The sequence below is a fragment of the Rhinolophus sinicus genome, chromosome 16 (genome assembly GCF_057876585.1).
Source record: "Rhinolophus sinicus isolate RSI-liver-muscle chromosome 16, RSI-T2T, whole genome shotgun sequence".
Taxonomy (NCBI): domain Eukaryota; kingdom Metazoa; phylum Chordata; class Mammalia; order Chiroptera; family Rhinolophidae; genus Rhinolophus; species Rhinolophus sinicus.
The window spans coordinates 95684045-95708767 of NC_142516.1; the positions used below are offsets into that span (position 1 = coordinate 95684045).

The 24723-nt window shown below is 44.2% G+C and overlaps 1 protein-coding gene across 3 annotated transcripts in view; it reads left to right on the forward strand.

The window, feature by feature from the left end:
- Positions 1 to 24723, forward strand: part of SPATA13 (spermatogenesis associated 13) — a 321686-nt gene that overhangs the window by 159693 nt on the left and 137270 nt on the right. The window contains exon 1 of one of the 3 annotated variants that reach the window (XM_088793452.1): positions 23580 to 23818. The exons of the other annotated variants lie outside the window; for them this stretch is intronic. The gene's annotated coding sequence lies outside the window, so the exon portion shown is untranslated. Of the gene's footprint in view, positions 1 to 23579; positions 23819 to 24723 lie in introns of those variants that run through there. 3 annotated transcript variants of the gene reach the window in all.

Consider the following 24723-nt stretch of genomic DNA (forward strand, 5'->3'; position numbering starts at 1 on the left):
TTCCCTCGCAGCCCGCACAGGAACCAACCCTGCTGACATCTTGACTTGGACTCCAGCCTCCAGAACTGTGAGACAATACATTTTCGTTGTTTTCGTCATTCAGTTTGTGGTACTTTGTTATGGCAGCCCAAGAAAACTAATACACTCAAAATAAAAAAAAAAATTAAAAAACAGCTACTTTTCCTTCTCCCCCATCTTTCCCTGGGGTGTGCAATAATTGGGTAAGAGATGGAACATCAATTCTAAACGAACATGTATTTTCAGTGGTGGTTTAAAGGCTGTGTGTCCTATAAAATCATATTTGTTCAAGGTTAGAATAATCTCCTAAATTAGGAGTTCACTTCCTTGTACATAAACCATCACTCTGGATTGAAAATTATATGCTTCACTTTCACACTTTATCAATAATTTTTGATAGAATTCATTTACCTCAACCAGGAGCTTTTTGCTAATCCTTAGAATTTCTGCTGGATAAAGGAAACATAATAAAATGCTAATGGCATTTACTGAGAATAAATCGGCACAGGGTCCTCTGGAAGGATTCATTTGCCTGCCTTGTGGCAAGGGCACTACTAGTCTTGCAGAAGTTTGCAAATCGAGTACAATCTGAAAGAAATTGGGGGTAGAGATACCGCTTTTTAGACAAGTCTTTGGATCTCCTGAAAACAATGTGTTCACTTTCTTGAGTTGAATTTAAAAGTTCTTGGTTGCCCTTTAAACAGCAGTTGACCTCAGAAGCTGTGCAGAGAGCATTAAGCTCGGTTGGGCTGGTGTGTGGGAGAGAAGTTTTCCTAAGCACGTTATTAACAGGAAATTATTTGTCTGAGGTTCTGAATGGTCTTTCACTGCCAGGCCACAAAAATTCCTTATTTTTAAATAAACAATCGTAGGCAGAAATAACTAGGAACCTCAGAAAATTCATTAGATAAATTCTGATTCTGGACCTCCCAAAGCTAAATTGACAGGCTTAGTTTTGGAGACCACGGTGCTCAGCAAAATTGCTGACCTCTGGGCCTGCTGGGCTTGGACAGATAGCCCCTAGTGCAAGGCCAGCACACAGTAGGCCCACAGAAATATCTGTTGAGGGAATGCTGAATGGATTTGGGTGCAACAAATCTGTGTAGTTGATGAAAATAGATTAAAGATGTTCAGTTACTTAAGAGAGCTGTGGTTGTGCAGCCCAGAAACGAATTTGCACACCTTCTAATTGCCATGTGAACGTGGCAAAATCATGTACTCTCCTTCAGCTTCAGTTTCCTTATCTGTAACTTGACTTCTGATCTCTTCCAGCTTTGAAAAGGTCAATGCAGACTTCCCTAGTGTCACTGTGGAGTGAAAGACCGCTGAACTGAAATGAGAAGATGTGGGTTCTAGCCCTGGGTTGGCCACCAATTAGCCCAGGGGCCTAGTTCAAGCTGCTGACTGTTTCTGAGCCTCAGTTTCCACTTCAGTAAACTCGGGATGATAGAACTTACCTCAGGATTTCTTTGAGAAATTAATTCTATAACAGAGAAAACATATTTTACTATACTTGTGGAATGTAGTATGTATTATAATTTTTAAGACTGGAGTGGGATTTTGGAATAAGTCCTCTTTAAATTCAGCTTCAGTATTATTAAACAGTGGTAATAATAATATCAGTAAGTAATATTAAAGATTCTCAAGAAGTGCTTGTGCTCTCAGACTTTTGTTTGACCATTTTATGTGCCTCATCAGAGGTGAGTGATCAGATCCAGAAGGGTAAGAGAGGCAGGTAACTAAACAGCTATATTTTATAAAGTCTGACATTCAGTGATGTGTCTGATTGCCTTTGTTATTGTGTGTTCTTGAAATTTTACTCTGTTCCTTTTGAACCTGATCAGAGGCCTAGAGGAAGCTATAAGAGTATTACTGAATAAGTATTGACAAATTGTTCCTCAGTAGGGTTGTACCAATTCTATGTGTCTTCCAATAATGTTTTTTCAGTGTGTCAGTTTTCCCACAACTGGACCTGCACTGACTATTGATGTTCTGTGGAATTTTTGCTACTTTAATCAAAGAACTACCACATTGGTGTTTTAATGTGTATTTGTTTAATAAATAGCAAGGTTGAACATATTTTTTCTATGGTTGTTTAATAAGTGTATTTTTTGATCATTAAATATCTTTATAACCTTTATCTATTGGGATATTAATAGATTTTAGCATCTTATTTAATAACATAGTGGTATTATTTCCTAGGGGTGCCATAACAAGTTACCATAAACTAGGTGACTCAAAGAAACACAGATTTATTCTCTCCCAGTCGCAGAGGCCAGAAGTCTGAATTAAAGTATCACCACATTCTGTGAAAACTCTAAGAGAGGATCCTTTCTTGCCCCTTCCAGCTTCTGCTGGTTGCCAGCAATCTTTGGTGTTCCTTGACTTATATGCACACGTCATTCTAATGCCTACCTCCATGTTGATATGACATTCTCCTCGCGGGTCTCTGTGTCGAAATTTCCCTCTTCTTATAAGGATACCAGTGCGAGAATCTAAAGCCTGGCTTAACTGGATTATCTGGGTTTAGATAACCCTGCAAACCAACTCATCTTTACTTGACTCCATCTGTAAAGAACCTCTTTTAAAATAAGATCACAATTCCAGGGGTTAGGACTTCAACTTATTTTGGGGGGAAGGGAGAAAGGAAGGGGTCACCAGTCAGACCACAACACCTAAAAAGAAAATATGATCAGGAGGTCTTCTGATGGGGCAGGAACAAAAACCTGGCAGGTGAGTGCTACAATCTCAGAGGAAAATCTTTGTAGGTTTCTTATCATCTGTTACATCAAGGTACGGCAGAAAACCATGTTCTTTAAATTTTAAACTATTTGGATTTTAGAAACATATAAATGAGTTGTTAAGATTTCAGAATGTTGGTTACTAACCACTGGAACTACAGAAATGATCTCTGGCAATCTGGTAAGGTGGAAAGCACATTCTCCATAGAGTCAGGCACTCTGGGTTTTGTTTATTGGTTTGTTTTTTCTGGTACTGGCGCTGGGGAGCTGTGTGATTTAGAACAATTTGCTTAATTGACATATCTGTCCTTGTTCCAAAATCTGTAACACCTTTAAGACCCTTTCCAATTCTAATAGCCTATGCCTGCAAAGACAATAATAAATTAAATCCATTTGCTGCAGTTTTCACGTGTATATTTGTAGGGGTAAATGGTTCTTCAGTTTCCTGTTTAGTCAACAGAAGCCTAATAGTTGAGGTGAAAGGTAGTTTATATCCAAACCATTGTCATCCTTGAATACAGTTGGATTAGGGGAAGGTCAAGAGCTCTGGCAGATGCTGAGATGCTCACAGTTTGTTCTCCCTGCAGGAAGAGAGGATATTTGCAAAATATAAAAGACTCATTGATGTTGGAAGTGAAACTGGTGATTTAACAATCGTTTTCATCTTCAAAGCCCTTTCTACACAAAAGGTTTGGTGGGAGCTGGGATAACAAATTCCAGAACCCAAAATGAATAGGGTCAGATGTAGAAACAGAACTCTTTGGATCAAGAGACATCCTCTCTTTACTGGGGTCAAGTGTTCTTCTTGTTCAAAAGTTTGGTTTTACATGTATTTCTATGTGGGTGGAGGTCCTTCTGAAACAATTATCGGTATAGCTTATTAAACAGTCAGGACTAAAATTAAGCTAGGTATTGTTTGTGAATCTCTGCCGCTCACTTAAGGGGAAAAGCCAAGAATGATAATATAGTGAGGTAGGTGAGCTCCCGAAATCTGGGCCAATTTCCTAACTTCTTTCTTGACGAACACTAGGAGTCACTTCTCAGATGACTCTGTCACATTTTTAACACTGTGACCCCTAAAACTTATCTGTTTTGTAAAATCTTGAGGGAGTGGTGAGAAAGAATATTTTAAAAATTAACTTACTAAGTGTACTGAGGAATTATAATGAAGCTCACTATTTAATATTGGGCTATGCTAGTATTTTTGAATCTTCTGCCACTTCCTGTTTCCCTATATACTCTAGCCACACTTGACTCTTGAACATATTATGAGATTTCACAAGTCCACACACCCTTTTGTTACTTATTTGTTACAAACTCCTCCTTATTCCTCAAAGCCCTACTTGACTTCTCCATCTGAGCTAATCCTTCTCTCCTGTTTCAAGAACACTTTGCATGCTCCTCTATTATAGAGTTTATCAATATAATATGATTAATTAGGGAACTCTCTGCTAGAGTCGGCATACTTCGTGAGCAAATGGTCTGGGTCCTGTTTATCCTTGCAGCCCTAATGCCTGGTATACAGGAGGTGTTTAATGGATGTATGTTAAGTAAGTAACAAACATATCGGTTGGCCTATAAAACCTGTTGCCTTTTGTATCACTAGCTATGAAGTCTCAGATGGTTATGAAAGAGACCCAGATATATTATGAATTGAACACTGGCAATTTTTTCTTCTAATTTATGCATCGCTTCCAGGGCAATAATGTGCTGTTTCAGAGCAGACTAATCACCACTTTGGGCAAGTCTGGTATTTTCCTTTTCTTCAAAACTGCCATTTAACTTGGATTGGCAAATGGGGCGTTAGGTCTTCATGTAGTTATTTATTCACCTGGCTCAGGAGTCTCAGATGAACCTTGTAGAAACAACACCAGTAGTTCCAAGAGTGGCCACACATGACTTCGAAATACTGCTGTGGGTGTTGTAGTTTGTGTGATTATAAAACGTACACGAGGCAGTGTCTTTTTCCCGGTTTTTCATTTTTTACCAGAAGCAATCCAGCAAGCTTTCCGCAATTATGATTTATAGTCCTGGTGTTAGAGCAGTCCTGAACCGGGTTAATCATTTGTCAGGAATGTGTTTTTAGCCTTTACTTTAAAATAATTTTAGACTTATAGAAACGTTATAAAAATAGGACAGAGTTCCTGTATATCCTTCAACCAGGTTCCCCTAATGTTAACATCTGAAATAACCACAGTGCAATAGTCCAATCCAGGATGTTATCATTGATAAAATCCTATATATTAATTAATCTATAAGCCTTATTCCGAATTCGCCATTTTCCTCGCTAAATGTCCTCTGTCTTGTTTAGAATCCAGTCCAGGATCCCACATTTCACTTAGTTGTCAAACTAAACTATTTCCTCCAAATGGTGGCAGTTCTTCAGTCTCTCTTTGTCTTTCATGACCTTTGTAGTTTCACAGACCAGCCAGTTATTCCCGCCATTTGAATTTGTCTGGGGTTCTCTCATGTTAGACTGAGGTTATGCATTTGAGGCAGAAATACCACAGAAGAGATATTATGTTCTTCTCAGTGCGTGTAAAAAAAATTTTACACTGACCTTTTGTGTGAGTGGTTCTTAAGGAATTACTCCCTAACAGATAATTACTTTTACTTATTTACTTTTTTTGGCATTTAATACTCTCTGTATTTTGGCGGTTAATATTCTCAGGAATTTGGTAGAGCACTCAAACGACTTAGAGTTTGGGATCATGATTCACGGACCAAGATGCTCTTAGAAGACTGTTCATTTCCCTACCTCAGGGGCTTTGAGACAAGACTGAGCTGGCTGTCCTGCTCTGTCTTCTGGGAGCAGAAACGCAGCATCAACCAGGGAGGGAGCCTTCTCCTGCGGAGGCAGCTCTCAGTCCAGCCCCGCCTTTTACTGATTACAAGCTGCCTCTAGGTTGGGTTCATCCAGAAGCGGGTCCTGAGACAAAGATTTGAGTATCGGCCATTCCTGTGGGAGGTGAGCCCAGGAGGCACACACAGGTGGGAAAGCAGGCAGGAGGGGCAGGAAGGCAGAAAGACCTGGCCTTTTCTCTCCTGTCCCAGCTGTCTTCAACGAGGGCTGCTCCCAGGGCACGTGCTTCCTGGCATTCTGGCCCTTTCCAAACCAGAGAATACATCCAGGAACCTGCAGTAGAATGTCTAGAAAGTCTTTAGTGTTTCAGGCAACTGCGAGTGCCCGGAGATCTGGGAGGGACACCGCAGGGCCCCTTCTGCTTCCCCTTCCGTCTTTCTCTTTGTTCTCCCCTCATTGTTTCCAATTAAAAACAAATTTTAAGTGACAGCTGGAGTGAGGTTGGGAGGGGAGGGCATCAGAGTAGAGGTTTTGTGTTGGTAAAAACCCTCAGATACTGGCAGCACATCACTAATATGGGTCAGTTGGGGACTACATGATGCTTCCTCCTGTTTTCTAAAGATCAATTACCGAAAGCAGAAAAGAAAAATATATTTTCTGAACTTAAAAAGTTATTGTTTTCTAAGTTGTGGTCTTTCTTCCCAGGTTTTAGAACTCTGTGGTCAGTCGTATAAAGAGGGATGCGTTGTTTCCTGAGCCTGGGGATGTCACAGTACCTCCCACACTTAAACACCCTACAAACGGAAACATAGAACACCTGACACTGGGGCTTTAACTCTTTTCAGAAACTTTCTGGCAACTTGATGCCACATCTTGCAGTGGGACAGTCAGAGGTTCTAAGATGGTCCCCCCAAATGGGAGCAAGGGCTTAAGATGGGGAAGAAACGAAGAGCTCCCACGCTTTGCTCTCTAGCAGATGTCCCTCAGTCAGTTATTTATCCGATTTCCTCATCTGTAAGATGGGAGTAATCATACCTACCTCATGTGGGCGTGCTGAAATGAGATAAGGTCACGTCGGTGAGAAGCTGCTGGTCCAGGGTCGGCCCGCAGCTCGTGGTGAGGTGAGCGGCAACTCCTCACCGGCTCTCAGACCTTGTGTTATCCACATCCTAGATGACCCTAGCACTGACTAACCTTGTGAGGTCGTTATTACAATCCCCACTTTGCAGAGCAGGAATGCAGTTCCCAGAGAAGGTGCGCCCCTGCCTCTGTCAGGATTTGAACCCAGATCTACTTTGCCACAGGCCTTACAGACATCAAACCCAAGTGAAGAGCTGGTAGTCGCCTTCCTCCAACCTCATCTTCCCACCTCACATGGACGGATAGAGAATGCCCATAAGCTCTATATCCTCTGCCAAAAAGACAAAAGGGAGGAAAGGGGACTCACATCGCTCAGCACTGCGGCCCAGGCACAATGGGCTGCTACACGAAAGGCATCTTGTTTAAGAAGAGTCGGAGGACAGTGAAACAGTGCTCTCCGTGCTGTGCGGACACTGTGCCGGAGGTGCCAGGCTGCCGGCTGGGCTTGGAGGTCCGTTGGTCCCTGCCCCTCAGAGCCCGCCTGGCTGCAGCACGTGGCCAGCTTCCGTTCCACATCCCGGGCTTTGGCTGCTGTCCCCCAGACCAGGGCAAGGAGCCACAGAGAGACTGCAGTTCTAGGTCCCGGTAGCAGCAGCATTTAGGACGTGGATGATGAGCCATTTTCTGTACCCTCCTGGCTTTCAGCCTCCTCGCCTTGGTCTTCCAGTTCCTACCCAGAGCTCTCTCTCTGAGACTCAGGGTGCTGGCCTCGCTTGTGAAGGCTTTCATTCCTCCCCAAATTTGGACTACGATTTTCATAGGCCTGTGATCTCACAGAGGATGAGGAAATGGAGGTCCTTCAGGTAGGGATGAGGTGGCAGAAAGGGGAGAGGAAAGAGGTATTGTGAATATAGGCAGGAAGAAAGGCTGCAGCAATTCACCACAATGAGCCGTGATTCTGAAGCAGGCAAGTCAAAGGAAACCTGTTCCTACCACCATCTCCTGAAGTCCCTGGTGATACTGATCTCGCTTGGTAATTTGGGTGTTGGTGATGTCAAGAAGGGGGAGTGTGGAAAAACATGGATAGGTTATTTGTTTAAAATGTACAAATGTGTAAATAAATTCTTCTGCTGCCCTGGAAGAATTTGATTTTTTAGAATGGCCGCAAAATACCAACTAAGTGGATAACAGATGATGATCTAACTTCTTTTCTATCAATTAGGGCTGTTTCTATAACACTTGTGGCACTTACAATAGCTAGAGGATTCCAGCCAAACACTGACTTTGCAGAGTCTGTGAGCAGGTTTCAAGTATGTCCCTCCAGAGGAAAAGATTATGCCCACAGAAGCTGACTGTAGAATCCCTCCTAGTGTGTTCCTCCTAGGGGTCTTGGATAATTTGAGGACACAGAAGACATAAACTGAGTGAAATGTTAACAGATGTAATGAAAATAATCACAGGCCTTGGTAAGAAGAATCAGAGGGTGGAGGTTGGCATCTGACCAGTAGCATTTGTGGAGCTAGATTTGAGCTAGGAGCAGACGAGGACTGGTAAATACTTCCTCTGAAATTCTCAATTTACAGATCAGAGAACAAAGGATTAGTAGCTAGGATGACATTTGTTAGACTTTGGGGAGGGGCCGTCGGGTGAAAGCAGAAAGCCAGTGCATGCTGAGGAAAAAGGCGTTAAAAGTACTGTGCCTATCCTATGACCCACACAAGAATAAAAAAGAAAAAGAAAAGAAAGTTAAGCCAATGAGAGAACTATCAATGACTTAATCCATATTTCTGGAAGTTGTTTGTCCAATGCAGGAAGGCCCCACTCATAATCCAGGTAAAGAGAAACGTGCATGAACGAAAAACAGAAGATGGCTAAATGCCACGTCATGGTGCTGTGGTGCCGGCTAGGAGAGTGTGAAGACTTAGAAGAGAAAGTCATTGTAGGTGGCACTGGAAGAAAGAGAACACTAGCTGGGAGAGAAGGCTTTACGCTGGCAGTGTGGGGGTGTGGGCAGGGAGGGCTGTGCAGATGGGAGGGAGAAGGTAGACAAGCACCCCCCAAAAAAATCACAGGCATCAAATAGGAGACCTGGTCTGCTGAGGAAAGGGAGCAGGGACGCTTCAACTATGTAGCATGAGATCACTTTCTGGAGAGCCTCAGAAGCTAGGAAGAAAAAAAATGGATTTGGGAACATTGGCTGATTGGACAGGAGGGTGACACTTGGGGAAATGGTATTTTAGGCAACACCCATACACATTCTGTTTAGGATAGAGGGAGCCTCAGGCAACAGACTTTGGATATCCTGATCCCATTGACAAAGCCTGTCCTAATTCAAAAAACGATCGCCAGGGATTACAGCCAATTAAGTGTGAGTATTCGGCCCCCCCCCCCCCCCCCCCCCGGCCAGGTGGTTCCTCTTGTGGAATGGAGCACCAGACTCTTTACATCTGACACAATTAACCTTGCAATTCAGCCAACTCCAGCGTCCCTGGTCACCAAGCATCCCCGAGATTATTGATGGCTTCCATGCAGGCAGGTCTACAGGAAATCCATTGGTTTTAATTTAAAGGTACAAATTAATAACTAAAACTGCTGCTAAGGAGATACATAACTAAATAGTCTAGAGTCTTATTCTTATCTACCTAGCCTTAATAAGATAAGAAATAACATAAACTGCTCTGATGGTTAACACAGGGGAATGTAGGCTGTAAACAACCTCAAAAATGTTCTTTTAGATATCGTTACAGGAAGTGTTGAGAAAATGTTTTTAAATCACCAATAATTTTCTTCCTTGCCCGTAGGCATTTTTAAAAAACATCATGATTGTGTTCCACATTCAGTGAGCGTATCCTCTTGTATCTAAAGCATTTTCCACTGTGCTTGGCTCTGTGTTGCACAGTTTATATGCTTCCTACACTGTAGAATATGCCATCCCATACCAGAGCTGACATTTGTTTAACTGTTTGCCTAATTTTGAACATTCCCACAAATTCCCACTTTAAGAGACCTTATTCAAGGTCAAGATTAATCTATCATATAGACTTTAGGGTGTGACTTGCCAGTATAACCTATATATATATTCAGACATAAAATGTTTTCTTCCTAGGAAAATTGCATTGCACCTGGAAATAACGGGAAGGAAACATTTCAGTGATTCTTGATGTATGTCAATACATTCTTTCCCCAATAGGCCTCTGGATAAGTTTATTATTTCCCACAGTCTGTAACACCAAACACTTATAGGTATATTGATGAAAGAAATTCCAAACCTAAAGAAAGGTTTAAAGAGTTTATTTGAGCCAGGGTTTTTGGGCCAGTCCTGGAAACAAAATCTCAATGCACTGAGGAAATACTTCAGGAAGTAGCAGTTTTGCAGTTTATTTTAGACACTAGAATCAAAGGAGAAATGGAAAATAAGTTACATGAAATCCACTGGTGGTAGATTAAGGGAAAGCAATGCGGGGAAGTCTCTAGGATTGGATAAACAGTAAAATGGAGAGATAAATACTTCTTTCACATTGGTGGGTGCAGGATAGTTAACAAGTAACATACATGGTTCACAGAGGTATGTGGGTAAGAGATAATGATGAGGAATGTTGGGGCTGTCTTGGCCCGTACCAGGGTGTGTAACTTTGGAGGTCTGGAGAAGAGATCATTCTGACATTGTAAGTATGGCATCCTAGATGCACAAGAACAATGGACAGCGCTTGCTCAAGGTCAAGATTAATCTACCATATAGGCTTTAGGGTGTGACTTGCCACTATAACCTGCTCAGTTAGGAATTCTTTTATGATCAAAACATGCCGTGTGGTTACTTTTAGTTATTGAGCTTGTCAAGCTTACCAAGGTAGCTCTTTTTTTTTCGTTCACAGGTGGAAGATGACACCTGCTCTGTAAGATGGTGTTTTTAACCACTAGGAGTGGAATGTTGTGCACATATAGTAAGAACTGTGTTTCGAGGAGAGTAGTCTGATTAATCGGCAGGGGGATGATGCCTTGACGTGTAGCATTTCTAGTAGTTTAGGCAGAACACGAGGCAGTGAAGATACAGCAGGTGGAATGATGATGTGGGTGAGTAACTTGGTCGTGACAGTGTAATATAGTCTGTTTTGCTAAAGGTCGAGTTTCCGTAAAGTGATAGCTCAATGCCACTGGCAAAGAGGGGAAGGATGTCAGTATAATGTGAAAGTTGTGCTGGTTTAGAGATTCCCGCAATGTTGGTGTTTGGTGCCTCCCATAAAGCAACACGGCCAAAATCACGTGCCTGTTTGCCAGCCTCCTTCATCCACTTCCTTCTTCTGTGGTCAGTTCATTCAACCTGTGTGCGTTTTTCCCTTGTCCTCATAATTCACCATTGTCAACCTTTAAGCCCTTTCCATGAAGCTACCCACACCTTATTTTTTAAATTGTGGCAAAATACCCAGAACACGAAATTTCCCATCTTAACCATTTTGAGATGTACAGCTCAGTGGCATTGAGAACATTCACACTGTTGTGCAATTGTCACCACCGTCCATCTTGCAAAACTGTAACTGTACCCATTAAACAAAAACAAAAATCCCCCATTCTCTCCTCCTTCCAGAGTCCCTGGCAACCACCATTCTACTTTGTGACGCTATAATTCTGGCTTCTATATCTCATATCAGTGCAATCATACAGTATTTGTCCTTCTGTGTCTGGCTTATTTCAGTTTGCCTAATGTCCTCAAGGTTCATCTGTGTTGTAACATGTATCAGCATTTCCTTCCTTTTTAAGGCTGAATAATATTCCATTGTATGGATACACCACATATGTTTATCCGTTCATCTGTTGATGGACACTTGGGTTGCTGCTGCATCTTGGCTATTGTGAATAATGCTGCTACAAACATGGTTGTGTAAATATTCTTTTGAGTCCCTGCTTTTCATTTCCTCCTTTTTTAAAGACAAAGTCCTATATTTGCTATTGTATTTTTTAAAATAGGACTCTAACATGCCCTTTTTACTGTGTAACTCGTTTAATTAGGATTATTGCTATTTTGGGAGGGCTCTGGTGATAAAGCTGTAAGGGTTTGAGTGGTCTGCTGCAGCTCTGCTTCTCCCATGAATCCTATCTTTCATTCACAATTTTACAGAATGAGACGGGTGTGTGTGTGTGTTTGCACATGTGCATCATGTCATAGCAGAAAAGCCCACAGAACTGAAAACACATTAGCTGGAATACATCTGTGTGCTGTACTACTCAACACCTAGGTGACCTTAGAAATTTAACTAAACCCAGTTTTCTCCTCAGTGACTGCCTGCCAGGACGCCTGGAGGGAGTCCCTGACCCGAGGTACCTGGTCCCAATTCACTCATCGCAGGACTTTAAAATGTTAGCATTTGCAATAGGATTGAGCAGAGGCTGAAAAGGGGGAACTTGGTTGGAGAGTTGAAGAGCTCTGTAAGCAACTGGCTCAACTGTTCTCTCGTGCCTGCAACTGTTTACATCATACATAAGGCTTGATGGACCAAACAAATTAGATAAGCTCAAGCCGAGAACACGAGCATTCTGTTCTAGCATGAGTGTGTGTACAGAGAGATCTGGGCAGCTCGAGGAGGCCAGGGAGGGCTGGGTGGAGGGAAGGAAGGTCACGGGAGCGGCTGACAACCTCAGTAGAGCTGCGTGTTTATTGTTCATGGTTTCCATGAGTATTTCTACCAGTAAAGAAAAGCCCTTCTCTGTGCGCCGCAGAGAGGAGGACTGTTTCAGCCACGGTGCCTAGCCTTGCTGGAATGTACACGCAGGCTACAAACGAAGGAGAAGGAGAATGGGGATTTGAATGTGATCGTGCACCACTCAGAAAAATTATTTGTGACTGAGACAGAGACCCAGAGGTCCACACAGAAGCTAGGGCGTGAGGTAATTCTGATGGCCTGGTAAAGATGACATGAATCAAGTCCTCAGCGTAGTTAGGCCCCAACGGTCGCCAGGACTGAGTTCTTGGGCTTTCATTTTTATGGAAATATTGAAAACAAAAGCGACAAAGAGCCTCTTCTTGGTTTTTCAGTTAGATGATAACACGGAGCATGTCATGTCAGTGTTATTGTGTGAATACAATTTTCAGTAGTTTAAGGTTACAATTAGGAATTACTGGAAAAAGGGAACGAGCATCTATTTGTTTGGAATGGAGGCATAAGAGGATGGCTACCTGAAACCAACTGTCTTTGCATAAGAGGAGAAAGAGAGTGGGGCAAAAAGGGAGAAGGAAGAAGAACAGGAGCTGAGAAGAGGGCTGTCATGTCCATGCCCAATGCATCTTCACACGGTTGTAGTTTTCACATTACTGATCACTGGGACGTTTTTCCAGTCATGGGATTCTTCCCATTAGTTACTCCACCAGAACCAAATAAAATAAGACAGAACAGAGAATATCAGAACGCATCGCCTGTGGTCAGGGCCCACATTGCTTATAAATAATTTCTCCACGCGTCTATGTTTATGAATGTATCCACTGCAGTATAATACAAAACACATTTCTTACTATGGGTTGTACTCAGAAGTTTGAGAAACATTCTGACATTTCACCTGTCTGCTGTTCCTGGACCTTCCTTTTCAGTAAATGAGAATTTCGTGTCCAAATTTGGCTACTGTTAGACTCTAAATAGAGAGAACCTGGTTGATTCCAATGCTTGTTAACGTCCCACCATCACCCATTTAGGAGTTGGGAATTGCCCCAAGGGCACCCCACACTCCCAGCTGTGGGGTAGTGGACAGAACCCTGACTTTAGAGCTAAAAACTTGAATTTGAATCTCAGTTCAGCCACAGATATGGTTGCATAAAAATCTCTGGGATCCAAGCCCATCTTTTGCAGCCCAATTTATTCAATGAATGTTTATTAAATGCCTACTGAATACTGGGTCTGATGCTAGGCACCAGGAATTCGAGAAGCTTGTAGGCTGGTGATAGAGATAAACACATAATTCTAAAAGAACTATGGGAAAAAAATGAGGGGGGATACTTAATTCTACTTGTGGGAAGGGTATAATGTATGAATTGAGCCTTCGAGAGGCAATAGCTTTGAATTGCCAAGTGGAGAATGACAGGAGTGGCTTTCCAGGCAGAGGGACCGCCAGAAGTAGGTCCCAGGCCTGGGGAAACCTCCTGACATGGGCGCTGAAGGAGAATATGGCCCTGGGGAACCCTGAGATTGGATGGACAGACACGTCAGAAAATGGCGAACAAGAAACACGGGCTGTGCGGGGAGAATCTAGGCCCTTTCTTCACTGAGGTGCCTCCACTCTCAAGTGTCCTCTGTTTCCTCCTTGCTCCCCCCTCCATGGCTTCATCCTCTGTGAACAACCCAAGTTTCCTCCCCTCAGCACCCCACCCCACCCCACCCCACTCCCAGCACCAGGCGTACCCCTGGCTCCTCCATGTCCCTTGGTTGGCGTCCTACAGAACTTACCTCTTGCCTGTCATCTGTGGAGCAGATTATAGCTATCTAGCATCCTGAGCATTTGAATCCTATGAGGTGTCTCTGGTACCTGTCTCCTCTTTGGGGGGAACTTGTTTCAGGCAGGATCTCCTTTTTGAAGGACTTTCCAGACTTACCCTCCACCCTGTATTAGTCAGAATTTTCCTCAGAAACAGAATAAATAGGATATATTTGTTGAGGGAGAGAGACAGAGAGAGAGACAGAGACAGAGAGATGGAGAGCGATTGAGAGTTAAGGAACTGGCTCACCAGATAGTGAAGACTGGCAAATCCAAAATCTGTAGAGCAGACTGGCAGGCTGGAAGCTAAAGCGGAGTTTTTATGTTGCAGCCTTGAGGCCAAATTCCTTTTTCCCTGGAAAACTTTAATCTTTGCTCTTAAAACCTTCAGTTGATTGGATAAGGCCCACCCACATTATGGAGGGTCATCTGCTTTACTCAGGGTCTACTGATTTAAATGCTAATCTCATCTAAAAAATACCTTCACAGCAATGTCTAGACTGGTGTTTGAAAAAAGAGCTGAGGCACCATGGCCCAGCCAAACTGAAACATAAAATTAACCATCATAACCTCTCTCTCCACCACAGCCCCCATCTCTCCACCGCCCCCCCAAAATACACACACTAAAGAACTGGCAAGTTCCTGTCTAAGCCTTCACTTATTTTAATTCGCTCTGTCTATAGTCCTGGGAAGAGATATAATTCTCTTCATTTTACAAATGAGGCCATTGAGATTCACGCAGGTTAAAAGACTTGCCCCAATTCACACAGGTCTGGAAATGGAAGCCAGGTCATCGCCGCTAGATTCTGGGTGCTTCCTACTGTAGCACTGCCGTATTTGTGCTGTGAATGTAATGACGGGTCCTTCTGCACAGAGGAGCTGAGACCTCCGTCCTGCGCACACTGGTGCTTTGAAAGCCAGGCAGACCTTGATTTGGATCCTAGCTCTGCCAGCACATGCAGCCGAGGACCTGGGATCATTTATTTAAGCTCTCTGTGCCTTAGTTTCCCCATTTATAAACTGAAGATCATGATAAACTTTCCCTACAGTGGTTTTAACTATGAAATGAAATATGCAGCACGGTACCTGGCACATAGTTGTCATATGCTAGACAATAATATCAGCAGTAATAACAAAAATATTTAATCTTTTGCAACCAATTTATGTGGAGAGAATGAAAATATCCATGTATGAGTATATCGCTGAAAGTTCTGTCTCTATCAAGGTTTCATATCACATGTTTCCAGTTATGCATACATATATGTACAGTCCCAGATTATTCTACAATTTTAATAAATGATTTTACGTGTCTGTTTATTGTTACTCTTACTATTCCTAACACTGCCTTGCCTGCTTCCTACTTATTTATTATTCTTAAGTGAGCGCCAAGCATTTGTGTTTCTGGTAGTCTATTGAACATTTCATTTCCTTTGACTGTTTTTTTGTGGAAGGCTCTGATTCCGTTTTTTGTTCCATTTAACTTCCTAGAAGGCACGTTGTGAGAGGGTGGGGTCTGGAGTTCAACTGTCCTAGTTCAAGTCCCAGCCATGGGTCATCTTGGGTAAGACTTCCCTAGAGAGGCCTTGATTTCCTCATCTGTAAAATGGGACAATTAGCGGTTCATACCCTATAAGGTTATCATGAGGATTAAATCAGTAAAGATATATAAATGCTTATGATACATATACGAGTATTAGGTATTAAATATGCATTAATAGTCGTAACTGTTTTTACTATCCTTGTAGTTTTTAACAGTACTAGGCATTATACATGCTCAAATAAGTCCATTCATATTGTACATAGCCCCAGAGCAGGGCTGCAAAGGGAAGAGAAGGGTATGCTGCCCAAGAGACATGGTTCCGTGATTGGGAAATGCATGGTTCTGTAATGTTGGGGAGACCTGTGAGAAGCAGCAAACACCGCAAAGTGAGTGCCTGCCTGCATCAGAAGGCACAGTTGTAGGACTCAGGAGAGTACGTGGTTAGGCCGGGGCTGCTCTCCTCAGCACCTCACTGCCCCCACCCCAGCACCCATCACATGGTATGTGATGACCCCCTCCTCTTCCTCTGCCTCCACTGGACCCCGAGCTCTAGGAGGGAGGCCGTCTGCATCCCCAGCAGTCTGCATGGCGGGACCTCTGGGTCTATTGCGGGATAATTCACAGCAGCACTCCGTCCGCGCAAGTCCCAGTCCCACAGCTGCCACACCTCCTCCTCGTGGAACCAGATCTAGACTCACAGCACCTTGTCCCACAACTGGCTCCCTCACAGACGTGTACCAGAGATGGTGCTCAGGGCCTTTTCAAAATTGTGCAGTGCCAGACGTCTCTGTCAATCACGGTTACCCCGTCTTCACACCCGGCTTATTCCCTCATCAGGCTTCTATTGGACAGTCACCTGAGCCAGGAACTGGGGCTAAAAGGATGAATGATTCAGAATCCCAGTCCTGGGGGAATTGGCACATCCCAAACCGGTTTGTCTCTCCACCACAGTGTTCAGGTTTGAATGTCGATTATCCCTTTTCTTTCTCACTTTTACCTTTTAAATTGTAACTGCTCTTTGCATCTCTCACTTTTATGTGTTTTCAATATACAATGTCCTTGAATGTGCTAAAGGCAGGTGTGCACAACAAAAAGCAAGACTGACTACAGGGCTGAAAAAAATCTGCATCCCCCATTCCCATGTCGAACGACATTCTCTGAGTTGAGACTGTGGCACCCTCTCTAGATGGTGTCCTCAATCTGATTTTATTTCAGCTCCATTTTCCCCAAGAACGTTAAGTCAACATTATAACATTCCAGTGCATTACAAACACATTGGCTCTTTGGCAAACGAGCCTTCGTGCTAGACTGGCCCGTGTGCCTTCGGCACTTCTGAACAAGCCCTTGGCTGGTCCCGGGACTCTGATGTGTGAGGCTTGTTGTCCTGCCTTTGGGCTGTGTGGCCCGTGTCACCAGCCTTCACTTAGCACATGCTTCCCTCACTGTCACCCACACACAATCCTGCACTGCCTTTCTTTGTGAACAGAACTTATTCTTGTCGTGCAGACAAAGAAGAAATACAGCAATTGGTCTGTTAATATATGGCAGAAAAGTGAAGAAGTTGACGATTTAGAACCAACTATGAATAAAGTAAGCTCTTCAGATGAAGAAATCATCTGTAAAATGGGACGATGAGCAGCAACTACCCTGTAAATCAGCCAAGACAACCAAGGACACTGTCAACAAGATATTTAGTAAAGGGAATCCACCGAGTAAATTGCAATAAAGAAATCACAAATACCCTTAAAGTTACTGAGCTGCAATTGTCTTTAGCTTTTAAGTCACGTAGAAAGAGCATGTACTTCCTGGAAATGTATGCAGGCGAATGGAGTCTAAAATAAGAGATAATTTTGAAATATTTGTGGAGATCGATGCCCATTGAAAATGGCTGAGGGGCCGGCCCGGTGACTCAGGCAGTTGGAGCTCCGTGTTCCTAACTCCGAAGGCTGCCGGTTCGATTCCTACATGTGCCAGTGGGCTCTCAACCACAAGGTTGCTGGTTCAACTTCTCGAGTCCCGCAAGGGATGGTGGGCTGCGCCCCCTGCAACTAGCAACGGCAACTGGACCTGGAGCTGAGCTGCGACCTCCACAACTAAGATTGAAAGGACAACAACTTGACTTGGAAAAAAAGTCCTGGAAGTACACACTGTTCCCCAACAAAGTCCTGTTCCCCTTCCCCAATAAAATCTTTAAAAAAAAAAAATGGCTGAGAAGTGGTCTGGTGGGGGTACGGTGGAAAGAAGGTAGAGTTTGGAATTGTTCCCTTGGGGTTGGAAACTCAGCCCAGCCTGTGTGACCTGGCAAGCAAAGTGGAAATCAACATCTACCATTTATCAAACAAGTGCTGTTTTATGAGGATATTTTGTATATGTTCTCAGATGATGTTTACCACAACTCTGGATGGTGAGTACTGCTGTTATCCTCATTTTTCTGAGAGAAAACCGAGGCGAAGACAATACCAAGTGTTAGTGAGGGTGGTGGAGTACCTGGAACTCTATTATATCACTTGTGGAATGTAACCTGATACAACCATTTTGAAAAAAAGTCCGGCAGTACCAAATAAAGGTAACATACGCCTTTACAATACCACTCCTGGGTATATACCAAAAAGAAGCAGGATTTTTTTCCCCCTAAAAAATGCATGTTCAAGAATGGCCATGGAAGCATCATCACCAAGAGTAGAGGTGACCTGATTGCCCTTCACACAGTTTGAATAGGACATGCTATATTCAGTGGACTACCACACCACGATGGTGAAGAATGAGCTGCTCTTACACAGAACATGGATACATTTCATAGACGTAATATTAACTGAAAGAAGTGAGGCACAAAAGAATACACACTGTATGATTCCATTTATATGAAGTTCAAAAACAAGCAGAACTAATGTCTGGTGAGAATGGTTAGAATAACCTTGCCACCAAATATGAAGTATTTGGTGCTACCTAAAACTACATCCTGTATGAGTTCAGCTATATGACATTCTGGAATAGGCAAAGCTATAGAGATGGTAGAAAGGTCAGTAGTTGCTCTAACCCTAACCCTGACCCTAACCTCTAAACAGGGGTTAGAGGAGGGGGAGGGGTGAACAGGTAGGGCACAGGGGAATTTTAGGGCAGCGAACGTATTCTGTGTGGTATGGTGGTGCTGGGTACCTGACACCCCACATTTGTCAGAACCCATAGAACAGTATAAGGAAGAGTGAACCCTAGTGAGAACTGTAGACTTTAGTTAGTGTATCCGTACAGGCTAATCAACAGTAACTAAAGTGGCACGCTGATGTAAGATGTTCATCATAAGGGAAATGTGTGGAGGGCAGTAGGGGAGGTATGCGGGGACTCTCTGTACTTTATTTTTCATTTTTCAATTACAGTTGACATACAATATTACATTAGTTTCAGGTGTACAGCATAGTGCTTAGATTTTATATACCTTACGAAGTGATCAGCCTGGTATCTCTGTATTTTCTGATCAATTTTTCTGTTAGCCAAAAACTGCCCTAAAACATAAAGTCTTAATGTAAAAAATAAACATATTTACTGCCCTCAAGGAGCTCGTAATCTCTTTGGTCAGCACCCACAGTGAAGTGTGTCTGGGGTCTTAGGATGACAAGTAATGTGAAGTAATGAATGTGAAGTAATGAACCCTACCCAGGGAAGTCAGGGAAGGCTTCCAAGACGAAGTGAACTTGAGGTGAGCCTTGAAGAAGACACTGAAGTTCCCTGGGCAGACACGGGTTTGCCTGTGTGTGTACTCTTAGCAGCCATTTGTATCACAGATGACTGATGCAGAGACAGCCACTTGCCCCTCATCCCAATGGCTTTATGCAAATTCTGGTGGGCATGTAAGAAAGCTGAGGATGCTGTGTCAGTGCTCGTTCCCCTCTCTGCTTTATGGCTGCCCTGCCCGTCGCTTTCCCTCCAGATCCCCATGGGAAAGCATCCCTTTCCCTGAGCTCACGTGAGGGCACTGCAGACGGATAGTGAGCTGGCTCCTGGCCCGTGTCCTCCATACGCTCCAGCCCCATCAGCCTCGATGCCCCATTCCTAGGCAAAGAGCAAAGAAAATGCTCGTTTTTCTCTGCCGACATTAATCGGACTCTCCCTACCCGTCCCCAAATGGATACTTAGGTGCCAAAATAATTTGACAAATACCAATCATTATCGTTTCATCCTAGGAAGCTTACATCAGAGAGATGTATACTCTAATAAACTATAGAATAAAAGACAGCAAATTCTTCTTATCCATTCAAATCAATAATGACAGCCACCATTCACTGAGCATTCTACTGTGTGGCAGGCACTGAGCTAGGACTTTACAGACATTATGACAGGATGTCATAGATAAGGAGAAAGCCAGATTGAGATTAAGTCAATTTCCCAAAGCCACAAGGCTGGAGTGGAAGAGGCCCATGCTCTCTCAGGGCTTCCTTCCACTTCCGGGGTAGATGTCGGTCAGCCAAGTCCCTTTTTCTCCACTTGTCACCTTCACAACCAGTTGAGAAACAAGACTGACAGATGAGGATGAAAATGTTAGTGATATCATAGACGAAGTCAAGTGGAGAATGTGACTTTAGATCTGTGTGAAAAGTTCTTGCTAATATTCCCTGAGTGCCCACCCCCGGCACCCCCAGCCAGGTCATAGACCTTTAGTCACCCAGGTGAATGTCTACTTTGAGGCGGAGACACTGAGCCCAGATGCTGCCTGCCTAGTCTGGGATTCACATAAGAGTGAATCCTCTGTGTTTTTAGTAAATTACTCTTAAAGTACTAATAAATGGGTCCATTCTACCCAGATTCGTGAAACAATGGATTTCTAGAGACCTAGTCTTACAAGGTCTCTAACCCCAATTTGGTCTCTTCCTAGTCTTACAAGGTCTCTAATCCCATTATGGGGCCCACCCTTGTGACTTCATGTAAACCTACTTACCTTCCAAAAGTCCTGTCTCCTAATACTTACCTTCCAAAAGTCCTATCTCCTAATACCATCTCATTGAGGGTTTGGGCTTCAACACATGAATTTGGGAGGGGGGCACACATGCATCCACAATACTTTCCTCCCTTATCTCTCCTCCTGAGAAACGCCCGAGGAGTGGGACTTTTAGCAGATTGAATGCAACAACCTTCTTCAGAAACTTACAGGAACTCAGAGTATTGCTTTCATCATAGTGTTTAAAAGCAGAAGCATGAACTCAAATCCTGGCTACATCATTTACTAGCTGTGTTATCTTAGGCAATGCATTCAACTTCTCTGAGCTTTCTTTTCCCCATCTATACAGGAGAATGACAGTAGTGCCTCATTATCATGAGATAATGAATATAAAGGACATAGTATATTAAGTGTTCAGTAAGTATTAACAGAAAGACACATAATTTTGGAGATGTTATTATGGCTGGAAAAGGGTACACCACACAGACTTGGTGAGAGATGGTAGTTTCTATCCTACAGAAAGCACCAGTGGTGTTACAATGCATCTTTGGTGAAAGCTTTAGGTTGGTACTTGTTGGAGTGTAAGCTGCTAGTCAGAGTTGGGCACCAGCAGATCAATGAAAGGAAAAAGTTCAAAGAAACCTTTGGAGGTTCCCTTTTGTGGGGAAGGACAGAATGCAGATGTCAGCTGTTTGCAGGACGGTGAGTGATGGCCTGTCCTGTGGGCAAAGAGGGGCCACGATAGGAGATTTGGGCTTTTACTCAGAAGTCACAACTTGCCCGTGGAATGATAGTAGCTTGAGGAAGTTTAGAGATCGCTAGTCCACATCCCTCATTTAAGAGATTACAAAAGTCAGACCCAGAGTAGTTGGTGATTTATTGAGTTGATGCACATAGCTAGTGATGGAGCTGGGCTCAGAGCACCCGGTCTCTCCACGTCAGATTTTTCTCTTGAACCATCCTGCTTTCCTCCAAGTTAGGAATCTAAAACTAGAAATATCTTTTACCTGAGGATCTCAAGATTTCCACTAAAACCCTGAAAAATGTATTTTAAAAGGACAAGAACTAATAATTATTCAGCACTGGTATGCACTAAGATGATACCAGGCGTCTTATATGGACTAAAGTTTTGTCTTTTCCAACCAATCCAGAGAGGGGTACCATTGCTTCCCTTTTCACTGATGAGGCCTCTGAAACTCAGAATGGTAAAGAGTTTGCCCAAGGGTCATAGGGAACCAGCTGCCCCTAGGCTGTGTTTTTACAACTACAGAAATCCGTTTATTTACCAGCCAGGCCAATTTTCCCCAAGAACTTTTTGTTTTCTTTTTATAGTGTTTTCTTCACTAGTAAAAGTGTTGCATGTAAATAGCAATAATGGTTTCTAAGTAGGCAGAAATGATCCTTTCAGACACAGATTTTTTTAAAGGAAATATCAATACTTTTCAGATTTGTGCTAATTCTAAAGAGATAATAAAAACCTCTCAATTTAGCCCTTAATATTCTTTATAACAATACTAAAACAGAGTTCATTTTTTAAATTTATGAGCGCTTTATGAAGATTTTGTTAAAGTTATGTCAAGTAGAAATAAAATGGAATATTTCATATTAGCCTCTCACGCTATATCTCTAAAATATTCCATAGTTTATTTTTATAATAGTTTTTTCTGCTTTAAAAATACATGCTCATTGTCAAAAATTGGGGGAATTTCAATATAGAGTCAAACAATAAAATAAAAAATTGCCCATATTTCCACCACCCAGAGATAATTACACTAATATTTTGGTGTGTGCTTTAATTTACAGACATCTTTAGAGTAGTTTTAGGTTTACAGAAAAATTGAATGGAAAGTACACAGTTCCATATACTCTCTCATCCCCACCCCACAGTTTCTCCTATTATTGGCATCTTACACCAGTGATGTACATTTGTTACAATTGATGAGCCAATACTGATACATTATTATGAATGATTACTAGGTTCACTCTTTGTGTTGTATATGCTGTGGGTTTTTATCAATGTTTCCACCATTTGAGTATCAGACAATAGTTTTTTCACTATTTAAAAAAGCATATATAGAATGAATTTTGACTTTTCATTGGGTAATTAATTTTATAAGTTCTTAGGTTAAAAATAGCGGTTATTGTTCTTTGATTATGAAATTAGTGTATGTTTTTAATAATAATGCTGACATATAATAACCACTTAAATGAATCATCTAAAAAAGCAACACTTTAAAAAAAGAATGTGTTTATTTTATGAATTCCATCAGCTGCATATCAGGAAACAATCACGGAACATTTGGGGCCCAGATCCTAGCGCAGAAGAGTTCGCTTCGCCTCTGTGGTTTTCGTGTGAATTAATGATTAGGCTTTGAGCCACACAGGAAAGGTGATAGTTCTTTAAGTGGATTCACCTATACAGTCCGCAAAAGACTTGCCTCAGGCCCTGGGGAAACCTTTAGGTTTAAAAATCCTCACCCAGCGTTTCCTTTGCTCAGAAGAGCGCAGTTACCATGCCTTTGCCTAGAGTGAACTCCCCGAGGCTGAGGTAGAGCAAGTGGGTAGTGGGGGGCGGTTGTCCCGGTGACGCGGCGGCTCCTCCAGCTCTCGGCAAGGCTGGGGGGCGGGTTTGACGGGGTGGCGGTCGGATTTAGGGGGGCCGGGCTGGGGGTTGGCGGGAGTCTCCGGGGGTGCCTGGAAGGAGCCGTTCTGGGGTGTTTGCAGCTGAGGGGAAGTGGAACAGGGTCGGGGGGGAGGGGCTGGGGGACATACTGATGGAGAATGGGGTCGAGGTGGGAATGGTTGGGAGAATAGTGGGGGCAGCCAGGCCGGGGACCTGGTGGCGGGGTGGGGACAATGGGCCGGAGCCGGGCCGGAGACGCGGCTGGGGGGAGCGGGGCCTGGGGCCTAGTGGCCAGCGGGGGGGGGGGGGGGGGGACTGGGGCGGGCTGGGGGCGTGGTCGGGGCCGGGCTGGGGGCGTGGCCTTGGGAAAGGGAGAGCCGGTTGGGGGCGCGGTCGGGGGCCGGGTCGGGGCGTGGTCCCGCGAGCCCGGCGGCCCCGGCGCGGGCGGGTATTCAGCGCCGCGTTTTCTCCCGCGCCCGCCGCCAGCCCGGAGGCGGCGCACCGGAGCTGAAGCGCCTCCGAGAGCCCGGCGTGCTCTAATCTTTGAGGGACCGGGACCGGCCCTGGGTTGCTGAGAAGTCTTGCATCCCCTGACTTTGGAGGCTCCGCCGAGTGGGGGCCGCGCGAGGTGAGGCTGCGCCGGGGGCGTGCGGGGCCAGCGTCCCAAGTTGTGAGCTGGAACCTGGGAGTGGGATCAGCTGCACACGGCGGCGTTCGTGGCTTGAGGGCGCCCCGCCGCTGCCTCCTGTCGGATTCTCGGAGGCGCCCGGCTGCCCACCTGTTGGTGTCCTCTGTTGGTCGGGCGGCGTGGCCCCGGGGACGGCATGCAGGCGGCGTTTCCCAGCACGACCGTTTAGGGAGGACCGTGAAACTTCACCCCGCGCTCCACTGGCGCAGCCCGGCCTGCGGGTTGGCGCCGGGGTCGGAGCCCGGTGCGGCCGATATTCCTTGCACCTCTCAGCAACCTCCCGCGCCGGGACTTGTGCAGCCCGCACCGGCCCAGGGGACTGAGAGGGGCTGCTGTTGGAGAACTTAGGTCCGGCCCTAAGTTTCTCTCCAGGTCCCACCTGGGTCTCATTTCACGAGAAAGACAGTGGGACCTGGCGTCTGTTGGCTCTGGGTTGGTTGAGTTCCATTTCTGTTCAAGACTTGGGGGTGATTGCCGCATTAGCCCCAGGAAGATAAAAGCCAGCGCTGCAGCCCACGTCAGAGGGAACTCAGGTGACCTATGCTGGCGGGCCACCCGTCTGACTGCAGTTACGAGCCTAAGCAAATTTCCCCTCTCTCCAAGTACGAAAAACCAAACCAAAGGGGGGGAAAAAACAACAACCACTCTCTCGGTTAGTTGCATCCCAACCTTGGATAATAATGGTGAATAAAATAGAAGAATAATTTGATTTTATTTAGCACTTGTTACCAAGGCTATTGAAATTCACATATCACCCGCCCCCTCCACCCAAGGTTTTCTCCGCATCTCACCTCATTTTCTGTGTTGCCTGGTGTTTTCTTCCCTATTAACCCCTCCAGGTCTCC